This window comes from Mixophyes fleayi, unplaced genomic scaffold (genome assembly GCF_038048845.1).
Source record: "Mixophyes fleayi isolate aMixFle1 unplaced genomic scaffold, aMixFle1.hap1 Scaffold_28, whole genome shotgun sequence".
NCBI lineage: Eukaryota > Metazoa > Chordata > Amphibia > Anura > Limnodynastidae > Mixophyes > Mixophyes fleayi.
This window is the reverse complement of record NW_027446866.1, coordinates 1,505,758-1,514,039: the sequence shown is the minus strand read 5'-3', so window position 1 is coordinate 1,514,039 and position 8,282 is coordinate 1,505,758.

Sequence of the window (8,282 nt, the reverse complement as noted above, 5' to 3'; positions counted from 1 at the left end):
GTGTGGAATTCAGTGGCAAAACACATGCACGTTTTATAGTATCTGACCTAGAAGAGAGATAAGATGTAATCAGTGTCGGACTGGCCTGCCGGGGAGCCGGGGTATCCCCCGGGAGGCCCTGTTGCCTGATAACCCCGCCCTCTTTGTTGGTGAGGCAGAGCAGAGAATTACCGAGTTGCGGTCAGTCTACATATGAAACGGAGACTGTCAAACTAATCCCTGCCTACAGCCAGCACGTGAGAACACTTCCTGCTCCTGAGACAGAGAGAGGCAGAAATGCTTCACAGTGACACAGATCTCAGATTACTCCTTCTGCTGTAGTTGCAGGCGTCCTGTAGTCATAAAGTTGCCATCCTAACTGCAGTGTGAGTCCGTGTAATCAGTAAGTAATAAATCGTGCAAACTTCTCTAGAGCTCTCCACTGTGTGACCTCGGAGGGAGGGAGATAAATTAGAATGGCTTCATTGCAATATACGTCTTCAGTGCCTCTATAAAAGGATCCTATTGCAGCTGACAAATGAATGGATTCCTAATAAACTAGTAACCAAATTCACTGTTTATATCATGTTCCATGTTTATTTGTTTTCAATCAATTGTGGGACTCTATTCCCTATAGAAGCATATCTTAATCAGAATAAAACACATTCAGACAGTTAGGTCCTTATAGGATTGCATCTGCTATATGCTTTAATATTAATGTTTTGCTTTTGTCCTTTGTAGTGGCATTGGATTATTATTGAGTGTACATTTTGTGGGTAGATCATTTTTTAGAGTCCTGTTTTTATTTGCCAGTGTCTAGAGTGTAATTAGATTTATGTAATATTTTAAATGTGCATATATTTTTATGCTAATAATTTTGTGGTCTCCATAGTGCTTCATGGATATATTAATTTTTAGTCTATACCCTTATATTGTGGTTTTCATATGATGAATGGTTGATCTCTAGTACTGTAGTATAGCATTTGTTTTCTGTGTACACTATGAGGGGAGAGAACACTAACCACAAAGAATGGACAGCACACAAATAGCTGATGATGATTGATTGTATTCAATTCATCCCTCCCCTTTCCCTGTCTCCCCTGTTTCACACAGTGCCCTCCATGCTGCATTTGCTCCCCTTCACTTACTTTCCTATTGACTTCTTTCTTCTCTTCTGTCTTTTCCTTCGCGGCTCCTCACTGCAAATGTCCTCTTTTTCTTTATGGACCATACTAAGGTGCTATACGTTGTCCTCCATGGCCTGACCCCATCCCCTTTAATGACTGACCACAACCCCTCTTACAGTTGGCCACACCCCATTGTAGTGGGCCCCTACCGCTGCATTTCCCCCGGTGGGCCCTTCATGTCCCAGTCCGACACTGGATGTAATGGGCATGTTCAGACAGGAGTAAAGAAGATTAAAGGATGAAATGTCAACAGTGTTTAGGATTTTAAAGGAAATAGCTTTAAAATTAGTGTTTTGGCAAAAACATCTCTCTGTTGTTCTCTGGTACTTCCATTATGCACTGTAAAGACAGGCCAGATCTGTAACATCATTTTAACATGTTGAAAGGATTTCAGCAGACTATTTTCCTAATTTGAGGCTTCAGATAAAAGGCTGTTTTTTAGACTATATGGTTTATGATCTGGCTGAGATAAGATAATTTATGAGACTGCTGTGTTTGGGCAAGCAGTGACTCACTGTCATTACAGTTTCCAGTCCTGTTTAGACAGATGTGATAGGGTAGAGGATGTACATCATTTGCACAATGGCACCTTGCTGATTCCACAACGCCTTTGATCAAGCTCCCCGCTAAAATCACACAATTACTGCTGTATAAACTAAGTTGTGTTTAATCAGTATGTATTCAAACGCTTAAGCTAGGTACACACTACAGAATTTTCCACCAACTTTTTATGCCGATCGATTTTACATGCGATCGATGTTCCGATCGCTCGGTCCATGGACTGCATACACACTAGCCTTGTTTAGGACGATAAAGGGAAGAGTGGACGTCCCTTTAGCGACTTTTTACAGCCATGTTGTCGTGAGCAATGACTGTAATTTGATACTCACTGTTGTGGATCGGTCGGAAGTTTATACACACTACACAACGGAAACGAGATTGGAACGAAAATATTAAAAGGTACGACCAATCAAATGAGGCGACAATCGTTCATTTGAGCAGACTTTCGACCATCGTGTCACTACACACACTGACCCGACTTTTGAACGAGCAGTCGTATGTCGGCTGATTGAGCCGATTATTGGACGAAAACCGTGTAGTGTGTACCTAGCTTTAGTCCCAAGCAACAGCTATGTATATATTGCATACATGAACATTACTACTTTTTATCGGTAAAGCACAATTATACCAGCGTATCTCTAGCTAGAGACACACTTATGATTTGTGCAGAGTGACTCACATTTCCATCACGTAAGGAAAAACATTCAGTTACCATTTGTGCACACTGTTTTTAATATAAAACAAAGCTTATCAGACCCAACTAAATATAGCATGACACACCAGCATTCATACAAAGAGGATGACATGACATTGAATTTAGGAGCCAAGCGGGGCTGTTTCTTTCATATCAGACAGATATTAGAGGAAAATGAGGTGCACTTTGTAGGTAAAGAGGGAAAGGGAGATTTGTCTAAAAGTTAGGAAATAAGCCATTCTAGCTCTAGCCACAAGAGCTTACAATCTACTAATACATTGTTACTATCAGAAGTAGGATGAACACTGTTGGGATTATTAGTTCAACACAGGGTAACAATATACAGCAGGGACATACTTGGTCAGAGGGATCGTGTGGGAATGTATTGGTGCCAACAACTGAATAGAATTCCCAGGGACACTGAGGCCAGGCAGGTGGATATAGACACATTAAACACTGTTCGTTCTAGGCAGGACTTGATGCACTACAACTCTCATCCTATTGCATCAACTGAACATGATAGCAATGTCATTGTTATATTTTAAATACTCGGCCTTTGAAAGATTACCTTGAAAATTCCAAAGAATATCAAGAGCTCAATAAAACTGTATTTTACAGAATAAAAGAAATTATAATGTATGGAGAAATGGGTGTAGGCCAAGGATCATAATGGTATATTATAAAAACTAGTTTCCTAACAACAACTTTACTACAGATAGACTTTTATGTATATGCAACCACACACACAACATGCCCTTATATAAAATAAAAAAATAATTGTAAATATAGAGATAAGGGATATTAATACATGTTGACAATAGTGGTATAATCCACTGTACAGTACACAGGGAAAACAGGTACTTTTCACTGTAGATAGTAATTTAAATAAATTTAGTTTATAAAAGACGTTACTCCATTTGCTGGTGATGCTAATTACTATATCATTATTATACTGCAGTACCTCTCACAATGTAAATATATATTGATGTCTACTTTACATAGCTAATGACAACTTTCATTTTAAGCAGCAGAAAGGTCTACAACTTATAATTTACAATAAAAAGTCATATATCCCTTTTAATGTTGGGCAGTTTTAATTAGAGAAACTTTACTAAAATACATAGTTCACAACTTATTTTTTTTTACCATAAAGTCTCTACTATCTCATTATAACGATCAGTTACATTTAGGGAGTGGGGGGTCTGAACACCCTCTGTTGATGTACCTTTATTAACTCTCAGAGCTAGTGTTGTCTCAGCCACTAATTATACTAGGCATACAGCACCAAGCTCAAATGAAACAGAGGCCTGAACTTAATAAGACACAATTAGGACAATTTCAGTCCCAAAGAGATACACACACTTTGTTAAGAAGTGAGGCTTAAAGTAGAATTTCCACGTGATTTTACGCACCGGCTCCTTCCCCTTCCGAAAGGTCTAGGGGCAGCGCTATGCTCTGTTGTTCATGGGGCTCCTCTGTTTTTTTGTATTATAGAACTGGTAATACCTTTATTCTTACCACTTTAAAATGACTGTGGATGGAGTGAGCGGGAGAACCAATCAGAATCCGCTATCTCCAGACCTGGTTATCAGCTAAGGCTGTGAGATGAACCAAGGATCCACAGGAATAGCGGCTACATGAAGCAACCCCCCGGGGTGGGGACGGTGTGTCGAATCTAGCTATTAGATGGTAATGCAGCTTTAATTGGAGAAGCTTCTTAACTCCTTATTTGTATTAATTATAGGCTAAATTTACGATTCTAATCCGGATTTAATCTAAATCTGGGTCTGATGTATAGATCTGTAAACTGAACCTGATTCTACTATCACCCTGGGTACAGTCACAATCACCTTACTTAACCCCTGACCGTATGTTTTACTAATAATTAGAAACAAACTGCTTAGAAATATTGTATGGTTTCCCTTTAAAAGGTTCTGTTAAAATAATTATGGATTTGTAGAAATGCATAATCACCTATTTATTACCAGTTAAACACATAGCATAATCAATTCAGTGTGGTTCTGTAATGTCTACAATAGCATACAAGATTTATTATTTTAATAGTTAATATGAAGTCAAGCACAGATTTTCTGTATTAGTGCATGCAATATGACATTTTTACAAATCTGTTTTTCATTATGAGCAAAGATGGTGTAATATTTTCAGTTCAAATTATTAGAACATTTGTAACTTGCTGCCCCCCGCTCTTTGCCAGCAAATACTATATTTGAAAATGCCAAACGCTCAATGTGAAAAATACACCAACAATATGGAATAAAGGTCACCCGACATTCAGGCTGAAAAGCTGAAAACTAGTGGTCCCTTTGCCAGACAAATGCTGTTTACACTGCCTGTAGTCAGCTTCAAATAACTGTGCCAAAATGGCTGGCCTGAGCATAAAAAATTTACACCCAATTTCTGTTCCCTCATATAGTTCCCAGTCTGAGAGAAGTGAGCGCTCACAGCTAGCAGTCTGAGAAAGTTGAAAAGCCAGACAAAGGTCATTGAGTCTTGTCTGTAAACAAAAATATATTTCCAGATGTTGAATTTTCAGAGACTTCATACAATATATAATTTAATTACACATCACATCAGTCCTTTGACTTTAACAGAGTGTGTGGAATGATATAGACCATTCTGTGTTTCACACTATTAATGATTTCTGTTTGAAACTAGTCAAGATGTGTATGAGATGGCTACAGTGACTTATATTCAGGGCAGGGCTGGCAAATGTGAGCCTGGAGGGGCAAGACTCAACTCAGCAGGCTATTAGGAACATTTAAAAAATAAAAAAAAAAGGTGGCCCAGTGACCCGGCCCAAGGTAGCCCACTATGATAGGCCCCCTGCACCCATGGCCGGATTAAGGGGGGGGCACGTGCCCTGGGCCCCCCTCTCTCCAAGGGCCCCCCGCCGCCCGCATACCCTCACCTGCTGATAGCAGCCGCGGTGCTGCTAACACAGAGTGGATGCATGCATCAGTGGGGACCCCACCGGCCGCCGCATCTGACAGCTGTCAGTTGGTGTCTGACAGCTGTCAGATGCGGCGGCCGGCGGGGTCCCCACTGATGCATGCATCCACTCTGTGTCAGCAGCACCGCGGCTGCTGGACCATCTAAAATGGCTGAAATGGAGCTGCTGCGCATGTGCAGCAGCTCCCCCTTCACATGAAGGAGAGAAGGTGAGTCCCCATAAAACATTGTATATAAATGAATATGCCATTCACTATGAAGGGTCTTCTTAAATAAGTATATACATATGCTTATTTATTTTATGTATATACATATTTATATTATTGAACCATAACTGATAAAATAATCATATGTATATACATATTTAAGAAGACCCTTCATAGCTTGATTATTACTTGACTGTTTGATTAAATGTGTAGCCACCTACAGCAGTAAGAGTATATATATTATATTATATATATATATATATATATATATTCAGGCTACATTTGGCATATTTAATCAAGCAATAAAGTAATAATCCTGCTATGGAGGGTCTTCTTCAATATGTATATACATATGATTATTTTATCAGTTATGTTTCAATAAATATACATTGAACATTAATGTTAGACTGGTAGCGCCAATGCCCGATATAGATATAGATATATATATATATATATATATATATATATATATATATATATATATATATATACATATATATATATATATATATATATATGTATATATATACACACACACATACACACATAAATATGTTTATATAAATAAATAATCTAGGTAATCTAATTAAAGCTTTAATATAAGTGACAGGCTTCGATAATCATCGAGATCCCCTAACCTAATATTGTGTAACAGTCATTATATATTATGCATGTTAGTAGCTGTCATCCCGGGATTAATATAAAACTCATTCTGTAGAAGATTACTGATAACCGAAGATCTCTTTACCTCCATCAGGTTCCTTTCTCCAACTGCAGCCGGATCTGCCAGGAGGGCACACAGGCCATTGACCCATTTTGTCTTGAGTGCCAATCTGCAACTGCACTACAGCACATGAAAAGAAATATTATCTGTAGAGAGTGAGCACTAGTTATCCCAAGTCACTCAATCCTGATGATCCTGACTTAATATAATTAAAATCTAGGAATGCTATTTAGCTGACGGTTCAATAAATAAATGAGATTGTCAATAAAATTCAATTTGGGATCATTGCTGCTCCACTTGTACCATGAGCATTGTTAGGTTTTCTAAAGACTCCGGTCCCGGTCCCAAAATAAAGACCTAATAGTAATCTCTTCTAGTATGTACATTGTGTAAAGTCTCTGGTGAAACTTATAAAAGAGACTATTCCTAATTACAACTGTTATACTAGTGGTGACGTTGGGTAGGGGACTAAGTTCCGACAGTGGAAGCGTCGGCAGTTAACTTGCTGACATGAAAATGACGATAGGCTAAATGCAGACATGAAAATGACGATAGGCTAAACGCAGACATGAAAATGTCGGCAGGCTAAACGTTGACATGAAAATGTCGGATTACAGAGGAAAAGTTCTTGATGAACTGCCTGTAGTAGTTGGCGAACCCAATAACTCTTTGGATGGCTTTGGTACCCTTTGGACGGGGCCAACTAGTAATGGCTGATACCTTCTGCGGATCCATGCGCAATCCAGAGCCTGAAACGATGTATCCAAGAAAAGGAATCTGCTTGACCTCGAAGATACATTTTTCTAGTTTACAGTACAGTTTATGGGTACGTAAACGTGATAAGACCTCCTTCACATGACACCGATGGCAAATAATATCCTGTGAGAATATCAGGATATCGTCCAAATAGACAATGACAAAACGATATAAGAGATCCTGGAAGACCTCATTGACAAAGTACTGGAAGACTGCGGGGGCGTTACAAAGCCCAAAGGGCATCACAAGGTATTCAAAGTGTCCGTCCCATGTATTTAACGCAGTCTTCCATTCGATAGCGATTCTTGATGGTAATTTTATAAAATTTTCGGTAGTTGATACAGGCCTTCGCCCATCCTTCTTTTTAACGAAGAAGAATCCTGCGCCCGCTGGAGACGAGGACTTTCTGATGAATCCACGGGATAAATTCTCGGAAATATATTGTGACATGGCTTGACTTTTAGGCAAGGATAAGAGATAAGTCCTGCCACTGGGAATCTGCTTACTCGGAATTAATTCAATCGGGCAAACCCAAAGGCGATGAGGCGGCAGACCCTCTGATCTCTTCTTAGAAAATACATCTTTATAGGTCTGATAGGCTGACGGAAGAGTAGTCTCATCAGGAAGCGTGCAAGTAATTCAGACTCGTGGGCGAGATGAGGAGATGCACTGGTTATGACAATGCGGACCCCAGGAGATAACCTCAGCTCGGGACCAGTTGAATTGTGGAGAATGGGCTCAAAACCAAGGAAGGCCCAGAATTAGAGGAGTCACAGATTGTGATAACACACGGAATTGGACCCACTCTTGATGTAAGGCTCCTACCAAAAGCTGAACCGTGCTCGTGATGCTGGAGATGATACCGTTGCTAACGCGGTTACCATCCACGGCTGTGAGAGAAAGCAGTTGTGGAAGATCTTGGATGGATAATTGGAGCTGTGAGGCAAGAGAGGCCGAGATAAAATTCCCTGCGGCACCGGAATCCACGAAGGCAAAAGTTTGCTGCGGTCCTTTGGTGGTCACAAGCTGGACAGACATCAGGAACTCAGGATTGGAGGTGGAATAGGGATTGGAAACGGCGACTCCTAAGGCGGCCTCCCTCTTACCGTCTAGGAGGAGGCTTTTCCCGGTCTCTTAGGACAGAGACTTAATACATGACCAGCCTCCCCGCAGTATAAACATAATTTCTGCTTGAACCGTCTCTC